The sequence below is a fragment of the Dasypus novemcinctus genome, chromosome 1, assembly GCF_030445035.2.
Source record: "Dasypus novemcinctus isolate mDasNov1 chromosome 1, mDasNov1.1.hap2, whole genome shotgun sequence".
NCBI classification, from domain to species: Eukaryota; Metazoa; Chordata; class Mammalia; order Cingulata; family Dasypodidae; genus Dasypus; species Dasypus novemcinctus.
The window spans coordinates 117,151,864-117,176,015 of record NC_080673.1 but is presented as its reverse complement, the minus strand read 5'-3'; the positions used below and the strand labels follow the sequence as shown (position 1 = coordinate 117,176,015).

The 24,152-nt window shown below is 37.8% G+C and overlaps 1 protein-coding gene across 16 annotated transcripts in view; it reads left to right on the top strand.

Moving 5' to 3' along the window:
- Nucleotides 1–418: 418 nt before the first annotated feature.
- PTPN13 (protein tyrosine phosphatase non-receptor type 13) overlaps nucleotides 419–24,152 on the top strand; it is a 212,160-nt gene continuing 188,426 nt past the window's right edge. For 9 of the 16 annotated variants that reach the window (XM_058295931.2, XM_058295922.2, XM_058295938.1 and 6 more), the window contains exon 1: nucleotides 464–966. The gene's annotated coding sequence lies outside the window, so the exon portion shown is untranslated. Of the gene's footprint in view, nucleotides 967–24,152 lie in introns of all 16 variants that reach the window. The other 7 variants (XM_058295960.1, XM_058295949.1, XM_058295918.2 and 4 more) reach the window with 3 other exon arrangements.

Here is a 24,152-nt window from a genome sequence, read left to right as displayed (position 1 = left end):
CAGGGAGAGAAAGGAGGGAGAGAATAATTCAATAGGTAGGGGAAGAACAAGCAGTTAATCCATTTTTCACTCCCCCCCACCCACCCCTACCCCGCAGTCTCGAGGGGCATCAAATTATGTTTCTGAGGTTAAAAGAGGGTGGACCATCAGCTGCACTTTGGACGTGGCCTAAAACTAGGAGTCCACACTGCGGGGGCAAGGAAACTGGTGCTCCGCGATTAACCTGAGTGTCTGGCTAGTCAAGAGGAACGTGAAAAGCCAGGCCCAAGGCACCGGTTGCCTTGGGAACCAGGGCGCAGGTCTCCCGCTCGTCCCTAGGGAGGGGAGGGGCTGGGAGTCCCGTTGGCCAATGAGGCCGAGCGAAGCGCGGGGTCGGAGCTCCGCGGTCCTCACAGAGCCCGGGAAGATTTGAGTGACAGGAACAGGGCGGGGCGGCGCGGCGCCGCGAGGTGGAGCCGGAGCTGTGCTCCCGAGTTGCCGCAGCCGCCGCTCCGCGGCCAGGGCGACACACCATGCTTACCTCCCCTAGAGGCGGCCGTGCTCGCCAGCAGCGCTCCCCGGCTCTCCGGTCAGCCTCAGGCGCCGCGGCAGCGCTCACAGTCTGCCGCAGGAGTTGAGGCGCACCGCGGGGAAGGGTTTCGGCGAACTTCTCGGGGGTGGGGGGTGGCAGAGGACAGTAGGGTGGAGAGGGTGCGCGAGCGCTCGCGGGTCAGCCCAGCCGGTCTGTGGGGCTCGCCGCTGGAGGGGCGTTTCCGAGGCGTGGAGGAGGAGGGGGAGATGCTGCTCCTCTTCTCTCCCTCCGCAGGCTCCGTCTCCAGCTCCTTCAGCCCGCGCCCGCAGCCGCTTGGGGGAGAAGAGGTTGTGGCCCTCGACGCCCCCGGCGGCTGCCGGCCTCGCGCCCCGACGCCGCGTCCCGGCACCCACCGCCCCGCGCTCCAGTAGCAGGACCCGGTCTCCGGAGAGCGGGTAAGGACGCGAGCAGCCCTGGGCCCTGGCCGGGATGTTCCGAAGTGCAAAACAAAGTGAACTTCGTTCGGTCTCTTCCTTCTCTCTCTGCTTTTCTTCCAGCCCTTAGAAGCAACTCCGGTGTTGGCCCTGGTGGAAGGAACTGTCCCTGGGTGTTGGTGTGTGTGTGTGGAGGGTGTTTTTGTAAGTTCCGAGTGGGGGTGGGGTGACCCGGGTGGGTAAGGAGGGCATGAGGTTTCCTTGTGAATTAGGAAGTTCCATCTTCTCAGCGGAAGAAAGCCGGATTCTTGGGACTGAAACCCCAGAGGGAGTGAAAGATTGTGGGGGCAGCAGGGAGTGTTGACACTGCCCCGTCGTGCTTGTACTGCTCTGCTCTGTGCGTGCTAAAGGAAAGGCTCCCGGAGTCTGTTTCTAATTTCTGTAAATGATTGTGGAGATGGTGTGGTTAGAGGCCGCCCAGAAGAATGTGTCTGTGGAAGGGCTCGGAGCACGGGGAGGGGGGAAGAGGGGCAAAGGGGCCGAGGGAGAGAGGCTGCGCGATGCAAGCTGTTTTATTGCCCTTTTCCGTGCTCGAATTAAAACTCTTCCCTCTTCCCCCCTTTGCTCATTACCTGAGACTCTGTAAGTTCAGAAAGCTGGAAAGCTAAAGTTAAACCAAAGTCAAGAAAATTCTTAGGAAGTTTAAACCACTTCTGATGTGAATATACTGGAGAAGGGAGGGATGGGGAGAAATACTACTGACTTGCAGTAAAAAGAGTTTTCATTGGCGTTTTCCGTATATGATCGACACCTCCACACACGTCCAGCTAATCTCTTCGACAATCTTGTGTCATTTTCGTTTAATTGCATCTTTGAAGCAACAAACGCGGTGACTTCACAGGGTGCTGCTAGGAGCTGAGTTTACCTCTCAGAAAATGGGGCAATCGGGTTTGTTTTCAAGGCGGGGACCTAAACAAAATGTAGGACACCTGATCTGTGAGATGAAGGGCGCTGGTAACTAATTAGCAAGATTTTAAAATTTATATAGAGAGAATTTACTAAAGGGTGTGTGTGTGGGGGGGGAGTCACAGTATTATGAAACAGTGACTTAAAAGAGTTGGTAGGTTTGCCAAATCTTGACTTGCTTGGCAGGGTCACTGTGAAAACTCACAACGTGTACATTGGTTGTTTGTGATGGTTCTGTGATAAAAATTATTTCTCGTTTTAGTATCACTAGAAATATTTTTTTAGTAAGTTCATGCATATATTGATTCAGTGAATTCATACAGTGGTGCATTGACTACTTTTATCCTCCAATCCTAAATTTATTTTTTCTTTTCATAATAACATTGTGTTCTAACTTTGATGTTGTAAAGGCTCTGTGGGAGTATGTAGGGGGAAGGGTAGAATGGAAACTGGAATTAAAAATAGAAAATACCTAGCATTAGTTATTCAGAAAAATGAAGACTTCTAATAGTGTTTTTCACTTTTACAATTGGAGAATTAAGATTTCCTTTGTTAGGTTTATCTTCCTGATTTTATATTTGCCCCACCAAAATGTTTATTTCCATGTAAAACTATTTTTTTTTGTAGACTCCAGCATCCAAAAAAAAAAATTGTAACAAAATTTTTCATGTAACAAGTAAATACATATACACACACTCAAACCACTAAAAGCAGTGTCAACTTAAAGGATAGATTTTGACTCTTCTGATAGGGGTCCAAGATTGTAAAACTTTCATTATCTTCTTTTTTCTGGGGAGACACCTCCAAAAAGGAGTGAGTGCGTGCCAGAGCTTACTTTTAAACATTTGTTTTAGAGGAGATGGTGTGTCTATCTTTAAACCAATGAAATATATTTATTATTAAAAAAAAAACAGGTCAAATGCTCACTTTTTTCCACCTTTAATAGTTTAAGGATTGGATCAATGAGTATTATAGCTTCACATAGCAATTGAGTATATGTTTTTCTAGCTCATCTTATTACCAAGTGTACTGGGGGAAAAAAAAAGACTAGGCTGCTGCAGTTGCTGCATCTTCATACTCTTCTTCTGATGGAGTGTGTAATTTTAAAATAAACTACAAAAATATGTTGTGGTATAATTAAATTATGATTGATATCATTTGAAATTGAACCAGAAATAAACAAAATCATTCTCTGAACCAGTGTATTAGGGGTTACTCTTGCCAAAATCTTATTTTGGAATATGTTTTGGGAAAAGTCTGTGCCCTTAATTAGAATAACAAGTAGAAAGTATTCTCCTATTGGGCCTCTGATGTGACCAAGTGCTCACTCTACCTTTTTTTGTGGCTCATATAAGTTAATGTCACTTTACAAGGTAGAGTCCTGAGAAAGCGGAAAATTTATTGGGCTCAGGATGGAACGATTATGCTAATGGGAAGGATAAGGAGCTGTTCCTCTGGATTTCCAATTTTTCCTCCAAGAACCTTTATCTGTTAACTTTCAGTGGTTTGAACAACTCAGGAACTGTTTTTCAAAAGATAACTTTTAATGTGTAAATTAATATAGGACTTTTAATGGTTGAAATTAAAGTGAAAATTTCCATACTTTAAGTATGTCACATCCAAATTCTGGTCTGTAAACTGCTGTGAGAAGAGGAGTTCCAATAATCCTTTGCGTCTGAGGAGGAAAAAAGGAAACATCTTTAAGGCCCCTGTATTATTTCTGTTTACTTCCAGGCACTATTTAACCCTGCCATCAGTGTTCCCAAGAATGTATGAATAAGCTAATGGTGAGGCAGTAGGAGATCAGTAGTTAAGCTTTCTAAAACGGCAGTTTTCCCTAAATGGCCTAGTACAGAGGCTGGGGTAGATTTGAAGTATTAAACCAACATGTTTTTTCCTGGGGTTTACTATCAAATGCTTAGGAACAACAGAAAGATAGACTGGTTCAAACACCTGTTTAAGTGTGTTGCCTTATCCATGACCCACTCCTGAATCCTGGCTTTGTATTTTTGTTTTGTTTCTGGTACAAAAAATTACTGAACCAAATAGCCTCAAAAAGAATCCTGCATTAGTATAAGGAATGTAGACTTTATTGTCTGACAAATGTGCCCAAATCCTAGAGAACTTCCTTAAATTTACTGTCCTTATCTGTAAATAATTTAATGATATTGACTTCCCAAGGTATTTTGAGGATAAAATAAACAATATATGTAAAAGTGGGAATTACAAGTTGACATAGTTGGTATCCTTTCTTTCTCATCTCTTGCATAATTAAACTACATTCAATGAAAACAAAAATTTAGGACTATCCACCCAAATCATTGGTGAATGTGTAGAACGTAAAACTCTTTTAGCCCTCAGGCATTTTGACTTGAATCTGGCTGGGTGTAAGTCAAAAGGCCCGCCCTCTTTACCTAGCAGCAGAGAAATGTCTTTGGTTTGCAGACTGCTTCTATACTTAGTTTCTCCTTCCTTATTTGCTTTCTAGTTTAGTGGTCTCAACGCTTGTCTATACATTAGAATCACCTGGGTAGCTTTAAAAACTCTCAGTGTCAGGCCTCAGGTGAGACCCATGCGTTTCTATTTTTAAAAAGCTCCTTAAAAAATTACAGCACTCAGCCAACTTGCAAACCAACAGTATTGTAGTTCCTGCTAGAAGGTGAGTATAGAACATTTGGTTCCCACAAATGCAGTAATATTTTTTTCTGTTGTGTTATAGTCCTTTCCTCTTTATAAAATGAAAAGAATAAAAAAAATCAAATATATGTTGTAGTCACATCTGTGTGTATGTGTGTGTGTGTATGCCCAGCTGAAGAACTTTTTTACTATTAATATTTGAATCAGAATTGAAGGTACATATATTTCTAGTCTCCTAGAGCTGCACTGTCCAACTCAATAGCTCTTAGCCAAGTGTAGTTGTTTAAACTTTAATTAATTAAAATTAGATATAATTAAAAATTCAGTTCCTCAGTCCCCCTAGCCATATTTTAAGTGCTCAGTAGCTACTTGCAGCTAGTGACTACTGTATTGGACAGATTACATATAGAACATTTCCTTTGCTACAGAAAGTTCTATACTGTCTAGAGGTTTTGAAATTTATATACCAGCTTCCCATCATCTGATTTTTTCCCCCTATTACAAAGTCATGACTTTTAATTTCCTTAAGATTGTAATTTTAACTATACTGTGTTATTTTTGATATATATATTTTTAGTACATGGGGAAAATACCACATTTTGATGTTTACATTGTAAAGCTTTCCTTTTCAAAGTTAACTAAGAAGAGGAAGTAAGCTAATATCCTTTTATTATTTCTATCCATATGCTCTGAATCTAACCAATGATTTAATTGCCTTTGTGTACTACAAAAGTTTCTTATCTACAAATGTGATGTACCAAAGCATTGTAAAGAAAGTCATCATTTCAACTTAAGTATTGGCATTTGATTAGGGGTTTTCCTTTCTGGTGAATGTTATTTCCCCCCTTACATATAGAGATTCTTAATTTTCAAATGACATAATCAAATTTTTTAACAGAAAGCTGTCTTACGAGTTTTAACAAGAACATACAGGTGCAAGAGAGGCATTTTCCCTCCCACAGGGAAGAACATCCCCTTCAATAAAAATGAGGTTCTTAAACATGTTTCAGATGGTTGGAAGCTAACATTATGTCATATATTTAAGTGGTGTTTGCCACTTACTAACTACTGATGCCCAGCTTAGAAGGAAATATACCATGTGGTTCATCCCACCTGCACTTCCAATACTCTTGAAAGAGATGTTCTTTAATCAGAGTTTTGTTTGTTGGTTTAGTGTTTTCTGAGTAGACATGAGAACAGAAATTTTCAGTTAAAATATTCTGTTTTTCTTCCTTATTGGTAAATGCTATATTTCTTTTTATATAATCACATACCTTTTTACCTACTCACATCAGGCAACTATGCGTATGGAACATTGGGTGTTATTTTGTTGAAAGGATGTCTGATGGAATGTTTTACGTATATCATTTTTCATATTCTAATGCTTTTCCGCTTAGTTGTAATGTTGTCTGTGGGGCAAAAATGAAACATTCTTTTTTAATACGTTAAGTTTAGATGATTATACAATCTGAGAATGTGTTAAAGATATTTTAATTTAAAAAAAAAAAAACTTAGCCTACTGAGAATTTTTAAAAATAGAACCTTTAAAGGAAATTTAGTTTCTCTTAGCATTGTTTAAGTGTTAACTTTTGTTTTTGTTTTTTCTAGAAAAGTGATGTGGTATCAATTAATTTTTTAGGTCTTAGTGGAGTCACATAGCTCTTCTGGAAAATATAATGAAATTCAGTTCAATTTTTTAAGTGAAAAGAGATCATCAGAATTTTGAAACAGCAATTTCCATGCTGTTTTGAGTGATATAGATTCATGCCCACTTCATTGTCTCTCAGTCTTGACTTGTGTTGACATGTCATTTCATGGAATTATTTTAACATAATATTGATTAAATTTATTCTTCACATAATCTCTTAATTTTATTCAAATGCTGTTTTCTATACCCTGTTCAAGGAATGAGCTTTTAAGGCAATGATTGAAATGTAACAATCCTCAGTTTTCAAAGATTTGTGTGAAAATTTACTAAAACCAAAATGTATGCTATATAGCTGTACTTCATAAAAGCTGGGATAGATGTTTCTGGTTTATTTATAAAACCTAATAATTTTTTAAAAATCAATACAATAGGTATATTAGATTTAATTCAAGAATGTTTAGTTATCAGATCTAATTTTTATGAAACTGAATGCTAGATACATACCATTAGTTTGAATTCAATTGGAACTTTGAAATTCTGGAACTGCTTTAGGGAGTATATAAATGAATAAAAGCAAGATATGTATTATTACATGGTATGTGGTAATACTGTAATTTCAGTTACAATTCAAATTAATATATCTTAAAGTTCATAGTTTATATCATATAATTCTTATAGTTATAATGAAAAATCTAGAATATGTTATTCTCCAATATTAAAATTAATGGGCATTTACTTTCAATTTCTTTTAAAAATGTTTTCAGTCACAAAACATATTAACTCATTGTATGAGGACCAAAGCTGAGCTGTGCTTTTAAAATAAGATTTATCTGAATCTGTCTCAATGTTTATTTATGTTAGTACACCAAGCCTTCTTATGACTTCAGAAGTATTTTAAGACTGTATTGTAATACTAAGATTTAATTGAAAAGTGGATAATACTGTTCCTTCACGTAAAGAATCATCTTTGGTGAGCCATGCCAGTTAAGTGTTTTTTCAGCAGCAGTAACAGTGATGAATCTGGACTAATCTAACCACATTCTTAAACCCAGTTCCCTTTGTAATTGCTCATTATTCAGTAAATTTTTATTGAACTCTCATTCTTTTCCAGGCACTCTACCAGGCATTAGTGATGCATAGAGGGGATTCATTTCCAAGACAGCAGATTTAGAGGAATGACCTGTGGCCACATAGCATATTCATGCTGAATATATTGACCTGTTGGCAGGATACATTGAAACAAAATAGTAATGAAAGTAAAAAGTTAAATAATATACAAAATTGGTTTGTAAACATTTGCAGGCAAATTATGGTTTCTTTTTAGGTGTTACTGCCTGAAAAGCAATGTTTGGTTAGAGATACAGTATAGCCTGGCATTTAGAGTACGACTCTGAAGCCAGGCTGTCTGAGTTTTGGTTTCTAAGTATGACTTATCAGTTCTGTGACCTTGTGCAGGTTAATAAACTGTGATGTACTTCAGTTTCCTCATCTGTAAAATGAAGATTATAACCAGACCTAATTTATAGGGTTGTTGTGGAGACCAAATGAGGTTTTTTTTGTGTGTTTTTTTTAAGATTTATTTATTTATTTCTCTCCTGTCCCCCACTTGTCTGCGCTCTGTATCCATTCACTGTGTGTTCTTCTGTGACCATTTCTATCCTTATCAGCAGCACCGGGAATCTGTGTTTCTTTTTATTGCATCATCTTGTTATGTCAGCTCTCTGTTTGTGTGACACCATTCCTGGGCAGGCTGCACTTTCTTTCGCACTGGGCGGCTCTCCGTATGGGGGCACTCCTTGCACGTGGGGCTCCCCTATGCGGGGGACACCCCTGCGTGGCAAGACACTCCTTGCCCGCATTAGCACTGCGCATGGGCCAGCTCCACATGGGTCAAGGAGGCGGGGGGTTTGAACCGCGGACCTCCCATGTGGTAGGCGGCGCCCTATCTATTGGGCCAAGTCCACTTCCCTTACTACATGTAATGGACATAGAGCAATGCCTAATACATGCTACGTATTTAATAAATATTAGCTATTATTTTTGTATACTTTTATTTATGTTTATTGTTTTTTTTAAACACAGGGTCCATGTAATATATGAACCTAGATGTATTATTCCCCCAGACTTTGTGGCCCTGCCTTGTTCCTTTGGATACATGATCCTTCTACTAACAATACTTGGATTTGTTGATATATTTGATATGTGACTGATTGTTACACACTTAGTAGGTCTTATAAAATGAATGTCAATATCTTCAAGCTATTCATTTTTAGAATACTATATCTCCTATTTTTGAGTTACTTTTAGGGCATTTGGCACATTGTTTTTAATATTCTTTTTAGGGCGGCAGACTTGGCCCAGTGGTTAGGGCGTCCGTCTACCACATGGGAGGTCCACGGTTCAAACCCCGGGCCTCCTTTGACCCGTGTAGAGCTGGCCCATGTGCAGTGCTGATGCACACAAGGAGTGCCCTGCCACGCAGGGGTGTCTCCCGCATAGGGGAGCCCCACGCGCAAGGAGTGCGCCCCGTAAGGAGAGCCGCCCAGCGCAAGAAAGTGCAGCCTGCCCAAGAATGGAGCCACACACATGGAGAGCTGACACAACAAGATGACTCAACAAAAAGAAACATAGATTTCTGTGCCGTTGACAACAACAGAAGTGGACAAAGAAGACACAGCAAATAGACACAGAGAACAGACAACTGGGGTGGGGGGGGGGGAAGGGGAGAGAAATAAATAAATCTTTAAAAAAATATTCTTTTTACTGGTGTATTAGTTAGGGTTCTCTAAGGAAACAGAATCAACAAGAGATATCTGTCAATCGTATGCAATTTTATGAGTTTCTCATGCAGCTGTGGGGATGCACAAGTCCAGGTTCTGCAGGCAGGCTGCAACCAGGGGCTCCAGTGAAAGTCCAGTGAAGGTTCTTGACTAGTTCTGGGAGACGCTGGCTGTCCAAAGACAGCTGGGAAATTCTCTCAATGCTGGAATCACTTCCCCTTTTAAGGCATTCAACTGATTGGGTTAAGCTTCACTCATTGCTGATGGCAATCTCCGTGATTGATGTAGCTGTAATCAGCTCTCTATGATTTACCACTGCAGTAAAGTCAATGGTGACTAAAGTCCATAAATGCCCTTGTATTACAGTTAGCCCAGTGCTTGCTTGACCAAACAATTGGGCACAGTTACCTGGCCAAGTTGACACAATAGCCTAACCATCACAAGTGACAAATCTCTTCCATGAGAGTAGGTATGATTTAATTAAAGAATACATGTGGAGCAGATATAACTCTCTGGTTTAGCACCTGCTTCACATGTACGAGGTCCCAGGCTCAATGCCGAGTACCACCTTAAAAAAAACAACAACAAAGGAATATATTCATAGTTTTAGAAAGGTGAGTGATGAAGGGGTATAATTTGAAACAATGAAAAATGATTATAAAGGGAGTAAACTTTTTTAAAAATTTGGCTCTAAACATAATTACAAAAGAGAATTCTGTAAATGCTTTTGATAATGTTATCTTTGACCTTCCAAAGTGCCTATTTTGAAAGGTGATACTCTCAGATATATGAATTCTAGTATGAGTATACTATGTAAATTCTAGTAGGTTATCCATTCTAGTATGTTGAAATATATATGTTCACTCACAGACCCGCAAACACAGAGTCATTACTTTATATTTGTGAATCTTATGTTGCTATGCTATTGGGAGTAAGTGCTGTACAACATAACCTAAAATTCTCTAGAAAGTATTTGTAGCCACATTTCCAAACTGATATTCTGCACTTTTTTAGTAGTTTTTTTTTCTGTTAAAATTGGTTTTGTATTTCTCACAAAATCATTAATATGCTAATCTTATGAATTTCCAAGATGATATGATATATATCATGTTTCATTTATTTCACAATTTGACTACAGATCTCATCACTGATGTCTAAGCATCTCTTATAATAAGACAACTGACTTTGGAAATGCTACTTGAAATATTAAAGAATCCAGACACAATATTCTTGAGCTGTGGTAGAATAGTGTCAAGACAAGGCAATGAGCCCAGACACCTTTTATTTTTCTTTTTTACCTCCTTAGTGCATATCTTCCATGTGGTCACAAAATATCTGCCAGTGTTCTATTCCAAATGTCCTTCCAGGGGAGTGGATGTAGCTTAAGAGGTTGAGCACCTGCTTCCCACATGGGAAGTCTAGGTTTGATTCCCAGTATTTCCTAAAAAAAAAAAAAGAACAAGAAAAAAGCAAACAAATGAATAAAACCAACTCAGGTGAGCCGAAGTAGTTGAGCACTGGCTTCCCATGTAGGAGGTCCCAGGTTCAATTCCAAGCCCCAGTACCTAAAAAAAAAAAAGTCCTTCCAAGAGAGAGAATCTGGAAGATGTGGGGGAAATGTCATTAAAGGTATGCCTTCCTTCTGAGTCAGATCCTTTCAAAAAAGTTTTCTTGGACGCTTTACCCAGTAACTTCTGTTTCTGTTTGTCATTCTTACTTGCAAAGGAAGCTGGGAGTTGTAGTTTTCTTGCGGGCACTTTCTGTCCCAAAACAAATTGACAGTAGATATTATGGGAGCAGTGTTCTCTGCCAGGCCTCCTATCCTCTGACCTCCATGTGTTTCCAGTTTAGTGGAATTTGGTTAGAGTAAGCATAGGGAAATTATCATGGCAAGACCATATACCAGGGTTTGTTGTTGTTTTGGCTAATTTTTATTGACTTACCACTTAATAGCACATAAATGATGCTGGTAAAATGCCTTGCACCTATTGGATATTTCAGAAACTGGGTTTACTCTGCCTGGAGGCTGGTTCACAGCTATGAAGACCATTTGGTACTTTTCTTTTATGCTTTGCATTATTTGATACTTCATTCTTTGTAATAATATGATATACAGTGTTTTTAAAAATCAACCAATGAACTATTAAGTTGGGTTATTATTAACTTTTAACAAGGCAGCATTAATGTCTATTTATATGCATTTTTAAGTGCTTAGTTTTTGTGGAAACTGAATTTAAGTAGTATCAGTATTTGTTTATTCATATGCAAATATAAATTGGGAAGCTAAATTTAATGGAGCACAGATTTTGAATTCAGGTAGCCCTTGGTTTGAGTTTTTAGCTCTTTTGCTAATTGGGGTGATTTAGGATTAATAATTTAATTTATGCGTCTGATCTGTAAAATGGAAATAATACCTATTGCCTAAGATTTTTTGTTTTGTTTTGTTTTCCTTAGGAGGTACTAGGGATTGAAACCAGGACCTCATACATGCAAAGCTGGCACACTCTACCACTGAGCTATACCCATTCCCCTCTTCCATAAGGTTTCTTTTTTGGTTTTTTTTTTTGAGGTAGCTGGGGACCTGGGATCTCATATATGCGAAGCCAGCGCTCAACCACTGAGCCACATTGGCTTCCCTGAGTTGGTTTTCCTGTTTCGTTTGTTTTTCATTTATGTTTTTTCAGGAAGCCCTAGGAACCAAACCTGGGACCTCCTGTATAGGAAGCAGGAGCTCAACTGCTTGAGCCATATCTGCTTCTCCATAAGGTTTTGTGAGTTTTATTTCTGAGCCATTACACATATAAAATGATTGGGTACAGCCCACTGATTCAGTGTATAAGAATTTTTTACTATTCACTTCCCTCTTCAAGTGTATATGTTGTGCAGTCTAACAAATCTAATTAATAATGCTGAGAGAAAACCGTGGTTTATCTCTTTATCACCCAGATTTTAGCCTCTGCAGTTTACATCATTTTTATTAGACCACTGGCTGTACTTTTATTTATCAGATTATTACATATGTGAGATATATTTAGGCGTGGTAGATATGCCTAAGACTAAAATGGTTGACATCTTAAAGGAAATAAAATGGGTAAATCTGCCATGCCCCCTTGAATATGTGAAAAATATGAAAATTGGTAGAAAAATACCCACAGAATTGTTCTGTTCATTAAAATAGTAACAATTAGACATACTTTACAAATAATGTAAATTTAATTTTGTGCCTAATATCATTTTAAGTTTCTTGTCTAAGCTGATTATGTAACTGTAAAGTATTTGTGTTTGTCTGACCACTATGTGTTCAGAATCATTCTGTGTGTATTTTGAAAGATACTGAAAAAGAAAAAGAAAAATGTTTACTACCCTAAACTTAAAATCCAGTTTAAAAAACAAACAACAGCAACAACAAAAAACATAGATAGGAAAGGTAGGAAAGCATTACATATTGTAAAATAATAAATAAGTGCAGTAAAAATTTTAAGGAAAAAAATATGGTTCACTTGGGGGAGAGAATTTAAGCTAAATCTTGCAGAAGCAGTGTTTGGTAGATGTCTGGGAATGAACATGGTGTTCCCTACAGCAGAAGAAGAGTTATGAGTAAGTAAATCTATAGAAAGGGCATATTTTAAAACATGGGTTGAAGATGCCAGGTAAAAGTGTTAAAAAGAAAGGGTTCAAAGAAGGGAATGCCTAAAGAATAAAAGACTAGAAAATATAATGCTGAAGAAAATGCAGTGGGAGAGTCTTTCAAAGAGTACCTGATCAACAGTACGAGATGCCACAAGGAGCCAAAGGTAGAAGCTGAAAAAAATCAGAAGGCCTTTGTGATCAGTTGATTAGCATGACCTTCAAAAGAGTCATTTTACTGTTAGGAAAGAAATAGAAACAGGATATTTGGTGGCAAATAGATTAGAAGTGGATGATCTAGGAGATTTCATAAGGTCATAAAAGTTTTTTAAGATTAAAGATGGTCAAAGAACAGGTATTATGAGATGCGGAGATTTTAAATGCCTGGAATAGCAACAAGGAATAATTTTCTTTCATGAGACTCTGTCTAGATGGGAAGGGATGAGATGGAGTTGTTAGCTTTAGTTTTGAGGAGAACAATTTTTTTCCTATAATATTGAAGGTGGGAAGATAGATATATACCTGTCAATGAAAAGAAATGAAAATAAAGGTTATATAAAAGAATTTACACTTACCTCCAGAAAACACTGTTATGGCAGGCAAGGATAATCTACTTTCAAGTATGACTTGGGTAGTGGTAAAGAGTTGGAAGTTGAAGAGAAGAGTTTGAAATAATTACTGTTGGGGAAGATATTGTGAGGTTGATAATGGGTTTATAGGCCTTATCAGTTTGAAGTTGGATAATTTGAACTGCAGTGGTCCCAGTCCACAGCTCTAGAAAATGAAGATAGTATAAAGATGATTGCAGTCTATGGTGGCAAGTAAAATACAGGGCCTAGAGTAATGAGGACACCACCTAGGCTGGGAAGATTGGGTGACATGGAAAGTGTTTTACTCAGCGCTTTCAGAATTTGCTAATAAGCTATTTATTTATTTATAAGATTTATTTTTTTTATTTCTCCCCCCTTTCCCCACCCCCTGTTGTCTGCTCTCTGTGTTGACTGTGTCCGCTTGCACCCTCGGTGGCACCGGGAAACCCTCTGTTTTTGTTACATCACCTTGCTGCATCAGCTCTCTGTGTGTGCGGCGCCACTCCTGGGCAGGCTGCACTTGTTTCACGTGGGGCGGCTCTCCTTGCAGGGCGTACTCCTTGTGCCTGGGGCACCCCCAACCTGGGGCGCCCTGCATGGCACAGTACTCCTTGTGTGCGGCTGCACTGCGTGTGGACCAGCTCACCACATGGGTCAGGAGGCCCTGGGTATTGAATCCTGGACCCTCACGTATGGTAGGTGGATGCTCTATCAACTGAGCCACGTAGGCTTCCCTAAGCCATTTATTGAATCAGTAGACATATATCATGTATTGCTATCGCCACTTTGTTAGAACAAAGCTGACAAAAGATCTTGATTCCAAATGAAGTGTGTGGTGTTTGTTCAATTGAAAATGTTACATGGATTAGTTAACTGCTTAGTAAATTTATGCTGATATTGAGGATTGTATTTAAAATAAGACACCTAAACTATAAATTCAGAAAATCTGTTTAAATGAAAATCCAGCCTGTGGTTTAATATTCTGCTATAGTAGTTTGGGTTTTCTTTGCCCCTAGAGTGACTTCACGGTTAGCCTCTGTGCTTATTTATTAACTATGATAATTATTACTAGGATCTGAATTTGAAAATAATTAGGAATGTTTTTTGCAAATTGCTTTGGCAACAAAAGAAATTTCCGTTCTCTTCTTAGAAATTGGTATTATACTTGGCAGCTAACTAAAAAGTTTCTGAAATGAGCACCATCTTTCCATCACAAATTCAAATAAATGGTTTATTTGGTATATTGTCAAGTATGTTGTAAGAAATGCAATTCAGTAAATATATTTTGTATTTTACCTACCCAGGAAATGATTTTTTAGAAATTTCTGAATGAATATATTACAAAACTCATTGCCTATCAAAAGTACCTAGTTAATTTTAAAAAGTAACATCATAATTTGGTGTAGGCCTCTAAAAGTTTTATCTTAGTTAGCCAGATTATCTGAAGGATTAATAAAAGTGTACATAATGTGGCTGGTACATTTTCCTTTTCTGCTACTTTTTCTATTACAGAATAATTTAAATACTCTTACTACCCTAATAAGAGATGTTACAAAGATTTCCATATCTGTGTGTATATATATATAGATATTGGTATAGATATAGATATATAACAATAAGGTTTTTATTTTTTTGTTTTGTTTTATTCCTCCCCCTCCCCCCTTGTCTACTCTCTTGTGTCCCTTTTCACTGTGTATTCTGTGTCCGCTTGCATGCTCAGCAGCACTGGGAATCTGTGTCTCTCTTTGTTGCGTCATCTTGCTGCATCAGCTCTCCTTGTGTGCGGCACCATTCCTGGGTGGGCTGTGCTTTTCATGCAGGGCGGCTCTCCTTATGGAGGTGCACTCCTTGAGCAAGGGGCTCCCCTGCATGGCATGGCACTCCTTGCGGGGAGCAGCACTGTGCGTGGGCCAGCTCACCACACAGGTCAGGAGGCCCTGGGTTTGAACCCTGGACCTCCTATAGGGTAGGCAGACACTCTATCAGTTGAGCCACATCCACTTCCCAACAACAATAAGGTTTTTAGATTGTTCTGAACAATATTTTAAAAACTACCTGTGATGCATTTGGGCAATCATAATCTGTAGATTAAACCAATACTTTATATAAAACCACATATATATATTTATGATGTCTTTCAAAACACCTATTTGAGCACCGAAAATGGTTTCATTGATAAGGTACTATTGTCATATTTATTGTGTGCAAAGTAATATTTTAAGAACTTGACACATAGGATCTTATTTATTCTTAAAACAACCCCATGACTTAAATGCTACAATATTTATATCCCCAGATGAGAAAACTGTCATAGAGAGGTTTAATGCCTTACCCTAGGTCATGCAGCTGGTTTGTAGTGGAGCTGGGATTTGTATACAAGTCTGTCTGACTCCAAAGCCCATGGTTTTAGCCATAACTTCCTATGTGAACAGTATCTTTAAAATTTATCAAGGTGGGGCAAAAAGTCCCTCAACTTTTACAGAAAAGATGAAAGAGAACTTGGTAGTATATGTTAGAATCTAAATTTATTGAAATTGTTCGTAAGCTTTTAAACAGTTCTCGTAATTATGTTTTCCTTCAACTTTTTTTTCAAACCTGTTACTTTCAAGCTCTTTACGCTCTTCACAGCATCAAGTCCCTATAAACTTTCAAGTAAAACATTTCTAAGAGTTGTGTATACTGTTATCCACATGCAAATAGTTTAGATGGCCATTAAGTTTTTCTGAAGTAGATAATTTTGTTGCCCCCTGAAGGGGAGTAGTTGGGCAGACTTTAATTATTATAGCAGATAAAATTTATTTTATTAAGCATCTTATTTTTTTTATATGAACTTTGCAAAAGGTTGAAATGAAAATTTGAGAAGTCACCTACTCCTGTCTCCAGGTGTCCGATGCTCTTCTGTGTCTTTCCTTTACAGTGGCACCAAATCCAAGTGGAAGCATGAGTAATATGCCAAACCGATATTTGAGCTTAGTTTTTCTCAGTGTGAAACTTTGCATGTACCCTTTTTGTATTGCTAAAGTGTTTTTTGGTTTTGAAAATAATTTATAGAAATAAAGCCTTCCTTTTTAATATGAAAATAGCACCACTATATTTCTCTGGTTTCCTTTTCCTTTTTTTTTGTCAAATTATCTTATTAGTCAAACATTTCTAATCATTTGACCTGTTAATTCCCATTCTTTTACTAGCAGTTAAAAACCTATTAGCCATAAAAGCAAAACCACTCATTATCCTGTTTTTTTGTTTTGTCCTGTTTTTTTAGGAGGTACCAGGGATTGAACCCAGGACCTTGTTTATGGGAAGCAGGCTCTCAACCACTTGAGCCACCTCTGCTCTCATTATACTGTTTTGTTTAAGTTGAACATTTTCTGGTAACTGAGGATGACAAATATTGGGTACAAATTGGACCGTTTTAAGTTTGGAAAGGGAATTAGATATATTTCAATTCTTTCATTTCATAGAGCACTGGATCAAAGAGGTTAGGTACATAGACATATTTGCTCTTCTAGTTTTCTTTTCTTGGTTTAAGCACTAATGCCAAAGGCTAAGTAGGGAATTACTCTTACTGTATACCTCAAGTTCAGGTTTTTTTTTCTGCTTAAATATAATACATTGGGAAGAAAGGTATGACAGAGCATGATTTTATAATAACTTCATTTTTTTAAGAAAAAGACTTATTTATTTCTCCCCTCCCTCTCACTATTTGCACTCAGTATTTGCTCTCTGTATCTGTTTATTGTGTGCTCTCTTTGTCTGCCCGTCTTTTTTTTTTTAGGATGCATCAAGAACTGAACCCAGGACTTCTCATGTGGGAGGGAGGCACCCAATAGCTTGAGCTACCTCTGCCCCCTGCTTGTTAGGTCTCTCATTGTGTCTCCTCATTTGTGTCTCCTTGTGGCTTCATCTCATGGCATTAGCTTTGCCTTCTTTAGGAGACACTGGGAACTGAACCCAGGCCCTCCCATGTGGTAGGCAGGCACCCAGCTGCTTGAGCCACATCTGCTTCCCTCAAATATTTTTTTAATATTCTTTGTCTTATTTTTTCTTATTTCTCCCCCTCCTCCCACCCTCCTTTAGCTGTGTGTTCTTCTTTGTCTGTTGTATTCTCATTAGGTGGCTCCGGGAACCAATCCTGGGACCTTCCGGAGTGGGAGAGAGGGGATCATTCTACGCCACCTCAGCTCCCTACTCTGCTGCATCTCATATTGTCTCTTCTCTGTGTTTCTTTTTTGTTGTGTCATCATCTTGCTGCATCAGCTCTCCATGTGGGTGGCACCACTCCTGGGAGGTCTGCTTTCCTGCACAGGGCTGCACACCTTGCGTGGAGGGACCCCTGTGCAAGGCGACCCTCCTTGCATGTGGTAGCACTCCACATGGGCCAGCTCACCACACGGGCCGGGAGGCCCTGGGTATTGGACCTGGACCCTCCTATATGGTAGGCAGAAGCTCTGTCCATTGAGCCATATCTGCTTCCCTGCTTTCCTCATTTTAACTTCTTATAATTATGCTTCATTGTGTGTGTACATTTTGAACTAGAGAACTCAGATCCTGGGAAAAGTCGGCATTTGCTACCTATCTTGAGTGCTGTCACATCTCCTAAGATGTGAAATCTCTCCAATTTGTGAAATTGTCATGTTTTAAATCTTGGCCACAGATAACACTTTTGTAAAATGTGATGTAGGCCATCATTGCTCTGCAGACCTAATAAAGCTCATGGGCCACCAGTATGTAACATTTGCCCTAGATTATTCTAATAACCATACACTTGCATGAACTTGTCATATTTTATTCTGACATTTACTAAGGGATAATAGTGATAATAATATTACCAGCTATCTACTTTGATTAATATTTCATCTTGCCATAATAGGTAAGTAAGCACTGAATTTTTGTGTAGGGCAGCAGGAAAGAAGAAAGCAAAATAACATTTCCTAAAACTTATAGAAAACAGTATCTTATATGTAAATGTGTCAGAGTTCCATGATTATTCTTAGAAAAATTTTATCAACACCTCTCCTTCTAAGTTTACCATTCTTCCTTTTCTCTGCCTTGTCATTCAGTACCTCTCTGCTCCTCCCATGAAAGTTCTTTTCATTTGCAAGGATTATGAAAGAAAAATCCTTCTTATAGAAATGCCATAGAAGGCAGATCACTTTGTGACATACTTAGCTGCACAAACTTGCAGACATTCTTCCTCATAGCATTAAAATTCCTTAGCCAAAATACTACTTCTTTCAAATGTGCTTTTTAAACTAAAGGATAATTTCCTTTAAGGCAGTTAGTGAAAAGACCCACACAGAAACAATCTAAAGGGGCAGCCTCTAAACCATGTAGGATTTGACCCCTATCCATAAGGGATGATCGAACTGAGATGCCATTTGTAGTGGTTCACTACAGAGAAGTAAACATAATAATCTTGTGAAATTTCTGTTTCCAGCCAAGATAGAATAACAGGGACTAGATTTACCCTCCCTCCTGCAGCAAATAGAAAATGAACATAATATGTGAAACAATAATTTTCAAGACACTGTACCTCTGGTAGTGAGATACTGTGATCCCAGAGAGATGGGACAAGGTGAGCCTTAAAATTAATCTAGATTACTATCTTGAGAGCATTTCTGGCTTTGGTGTAAGGTGTGGGGGAACCAGGCAGAGACCAGCAGTCTCCCTGAGTTCAGGAGATGAGCTGAAAGAGTCTAGAGAGTTGAAGGCAGCTAGAATTAACTGGGCAGAGTAACAGAGAGGAGGGAGCTACACAGAGAAGGAACACCAGGGAGTTACAGAGAGTCCCCTTCAAGTATTCCTCTGAGTACTCCAGGCCCAGGGAAGGACCTTACAAAAGCATGGGAGGAAACAGTACTTGGGGCTCACACAGGGACAGGGAAAGTGCCTTTTCCCACCAGCCAGAGTAGAAAACCTTAAGAGTCATAGGCCATTGGGTAGAGTATACAGAAAGATTTTTGCCTTAGTAATGAGGAAGAATTAGCCCTAGATTGAGCATTGCTCTGGACCACCCTAACACGTCTTTGAAGTAAGACCTGAAAGGATCAGACCTCCAAGTTTCCAAGTAATTTAACTTCATTCCCCAAGTACAACTCAAGGATATTTTAGGAACACAGAGAGACTCAGCACCCAACAAGGTAAAATATACAGTGTGTGGCATCCAATCAAAATTTTCCAGGCATGAAGTAGGAAAATATGACCCATAATGGAAAGATAAGCAATCAATTGAAACTGATTCAGAACTTAGCAGATAGACATTGATAGAGTTTTTATAAGTGTTCCTTGTGTTCAAAAAGTTAAGTAGAGACAAATATTTTAGAGATGAAAATTACTGTGTCTGAGATTAAAAAATAAACTGGATGAGATTAATGGCAGATTAGAAATTTCAGAAGAAAATATTAGGGAACTTGAAGACATCGATATAAATTACTCAAAAGGAAACAGGAGAATTAAAAAAAAAAATGAACAGAGCATCATTGAGCTGTGCAATAGCTTCAAGTGTCCTAATATATGTGAAATTGTAGCCTTGAAAGAGAAGAGAGATAAAGCATGGTAAAAAAAAAAAAAAAGTATTTGAAGAATAAATGACTGAAAAATTTCCCCTTAAATTTGGTGAAAACTATCATCCTCAGATTCAAGTTGCTTAATGGATCCCAAGCATTAGAAACAAGAAAAAATTACACTAAGGCAAACTATATGCAAATTGCTCTGTGGTAAGGAGAAAATTTTTAAAGCAACCAGAGAAAAAGACATGTTACAGAGGAATACAGATAAGGAAGCAATGTAAATTATAAGACCATGCACATTTTTAAAGTACTAAAAGAAACTGTCAACATAGAATGCTATGCCTAGTGAAAATATCTTTCAGAAATGAAGGTAAAATAAAGACTTTTCAAAGATGCAATACAACTGAAGGAATTTATCACCAGCAGATCTGTACCATAAAAAATGGTAAAGGACGTCCTACAAACAGAAGGGAAGTGATATCAAGTGGATCTACACAATGGAATGAAGAACACTGGAAATGCTAATTAATATATGAGTAAATAAATAAGATATTTTCCTTATTAAGTTAAAAGTCTTTAAAAAGATGATTGATAAAATACTGAGAAAAGTAGAATAAACCCGGTCTATAAGAATCCCAGAATGCAATAATGAAATAATAATAGCTAATGTTTTGACCACTTAAATTATTGGCAAGGATTATTACCTATTTTATTTCATTCAGTCCATCTAGCAATTCTATATATTAGGTATCATTATTGTCCCCCTATTTCAAATGAGGAAACTGAGCCATAGAGAGGTAAAAAAAAATTACACTAAGGTATACTATGTTCAAACTGCTCTGTAGTAAGGAGAAAATTTTAAAAGCAGCCAGAGAAAAAGACATGTCCAAGATCATACAACTATTAAATGGATAAGCTGGGACTTAAACTCATTCTGTCTAACTCTAAAGCTTGGGTATTTTACGATTTTTCTCTCCTGCCTTCCCAGGAAAGGAGGAAATAGTATAGAGCAAATGGTAGGTCAAAAAGTATCTAGTAAGGAGTCAAAGAAGGAAGAAATAGAGAAGAGGAGTTTGACAGACAGCTTGGCAGACATCAGTTCCTTATACAAGTGTCACAGTTTATTTCTAATTGAATGATCCAGGCCACTCAAGTTGGCATTTTTAACTTTTTTTAAAAAATACGAAATTCACATTGATGTGGGAGGCAATGAGTCCAGGTCTCCTTTCTACCATAATACAGTACAAAAATGTGCCATTTGGAGTTATGAAGGGAAAAAACATATTTCCTTGGATGCTTTTCAGAGAGGCAGTCTTTGATCACTTTAGCTAGCTATATCGTCAGCTGGCTGGAGGACAGCCTAAGTTACATAACAGTTTTTCCTACATTTTATGAATCAGTTAGCCAAAAGAAAGAGTTTAAATTAGGGTAATCTGGTTTGTGCTAATAATAAGAATGTTGAACTAAATTGGAAATAGTTTAAAAAATATCTATGGGTAAGGGTTGGTACTTATTTAGGTCCTTACATTTTCTCATAGCAATTAACTTTTTTAAAAAAGATAATTAACTGTTGAACAAAAATAACTGCAAAATAGTGTGGGGTTTACACCACAAATAAAATAAAATGTATGACAACAATAGCACAAAGGCCAGGAGGTGAGAAATGGAAGTTTACAATTGTAAATTCTTATACTGCAATGTTAAGTTGTATAATATTACTTAAAGGTAGACTGTGATAAGTTAAAGATGTATACTATAAAACCTATAACAACCACTAAAATAAAATTCTAGCAAATTATCCAACATAAAATGGAATCATGAAAAATATTCAATTCAAAAAAGGCATAAACAGAAGCAAAGTATTAAAAGAACAGATTGGACAAATAACAACAACAAAAAAACCAAAATGATAAAGTAAACCTAACTATATTAATAATCACATTAAATATAAATGGTCTAAACAATCCAGTTAAATAACAGAACTTGCCAGATTTGATTAAATAAAAAACCACCACCCATCTAAATGCTACCTAGGTTTAAACAAAAAGATGAAAGAACTATGCCATGCTAACAATTAAAGGAAAACTGGTTATATTAAAATCAAAGTAAATTTCACAGCAAAGAATATTACCAGGGTAAAGAGTCATTTTATAAAGACAACAAGGCAATTCACCACAAAAGCATGACAATATAAACATTTATGCACCTCACTTCAAATAAGAGAACTTGAAAGTACATGAAGCAAAGCCAAAACTGGTGAGGAGATAAGAAGCTCTACAATTAGTCAAAAATTTTGTTATCCCTTTCTCAATAATTGACAGAACAGGTAGGCAGAGAATCAGTAAGATGTAGAAGATTTGAACAATACATTTGACCAACTTGATCTAACTAATTGATATTTATAGAACACTCCATCCAACAGTAGCAGAATGTACATATTTTCCCCTGTGCACACAGAATGTTTACCAAGATAGGCTGAGCCATAACACCAATTTTAATGTATTTGAAAGTTCAAGCCATACAAAGCCCCTCAGAGAAATCCCCTAATATTTAGACACTAAGTAACCTATCTCTAAACAACCCATAACCCTAAGAGGGAAACAAAAAGGAAATTAGAAAATATTGTGTTTGTATACATGTGTCTGTGTTATGGAATAAAAGTGAAATCACAGTGTATCAAAATGTGTGAGATGCTCCTAAACAAGACTTAGAGGAAATTTTATAGCACTAAATGCTGACAGTAGAAAAGAAAAAAGATTTTAAACCAATGACCTCAGCTTTTAAGTACTTAGAAAAAGAAGTAAAGTAGTAAGTAATAGAAATGTAAGTAGAAGAAAGGAAAGCATGATAAGAGAGGAAATTAGTGAAATAAAAAACAGGAAAAAAATGTAAAGAAAAATCTATGGAACTCAAAACTGGTTCTTTGAGAAAATCAGTAAACCTCTAGCTTGACTGATCAGAAAGAAAAAAAGAGAGAGTAAACACAGATTACCATTATCAGGAGTGAGAAAAGTGACACCATCACAGATTTTGCACTTATTAAATGAATAAGGAACATGTTATCAATAATTTTATGCCAACAAATTTGACTGCTTAGATGAGGCTGGATAGTGCTTTGAATAATCTACTGAAATAGGCACTCTCCAATCTTATTCATTGCTATTTAAAGAGATATTTTGGAATGAAAAAATCTTCAGAGTGAGCATGTTTCTTTTATATTCTTTTAGTGAGAAAGAAATCTAAAATAAAACATTCCCCAGTAGTGTCTTCAGGTGATCCTGTTTTACTTTCACATAATTAGTATTCTTAGTTTAGAAAAGTACTTTTTAAAATTCTTTTCATTACAGTGATAAAATTTTATTTCTAAAATCTTGAATATCATCAGTCTGGTGGTAGGCATTTCTAAGGTTTATTCAGTCATGCAAGGCATTAGGTCCCTGGTTGGTCCTTCCTCCCTCTCTGTCCCCCTATCCCTGCTTTCTTTTCCTCCTCTTTCTCCCCTTCTTTTTCCTCCCTTCCTCTTCCTCCCCTTCCCTCCCTTCCTCCTAAATATTAGCTTGAGTCCTTAAGGCTTCTCCTATAGTAGTTTCAATATGGCTGCAACAGTTCCAGGTGTCAGCTGTAGACACCCCATTGCCTAGTATGTCACATGGAATATCTTAATTCCCTCAGCAAGAAGTTATGACAACAGGTGTGAAATGTTGTCTACCAAGAACACTCATTAGAGATTCAGTGCCCAAGGTTTTTACTGGGGACTGGTTTTGTGGACACCTCTGCCTAGCACATACCAAAACTCCAGACTTCCAGAAGGAAAGCAGGTGTTCGGCATAAATCACATAGTTTGCACAGTTTAGGCACAGTGAGCCACTCTTACCATTTCTTGGAATGGTGGGAATTTGACTGAAATCTAAGTTCTCTAATGTCAGCCAAGAGCTAACCTTGCAAGCTGGCCTTTCTATGGATAGCAGTTTCAGGCCTGCTATGTTAACTCTTTTCTGCACAGCCAGGCAGAAAATGAAGGCGTTTTCTCTCATGAAAGTTTCCCTTAGGAAGGAAAAGTCTTTCCTGGTTTCTTTCTCAATAGATTCTGTCCCAGATAAAGGTTTTTTCCGCAATAACCCAAAATGTTAACAATAGGAAAAACTGCATGAAGCATATGTGAGTGTGGAAACTTGTTACAATTGATGAAACAATATTATCATTATACTATTAATGTCCATAGTATGTATTAAGTTTCACTCTTTGTGCTGCACAGTTATGTTGTTTTTTTAATTCTGATAACATATGCAATGTAAAAGTTCACATTTTATCCACGTTCAAATATACTTTCTAAATCTTTTTCCTTTTTGCAATAGTAACCGTTTTAGTAGGTGTGAAGTGGTATGGTATCTCATTTAATTTGCATTTCCCTGATAATTGATGATGTGGAGCATCTTTTCATGTGCTGATT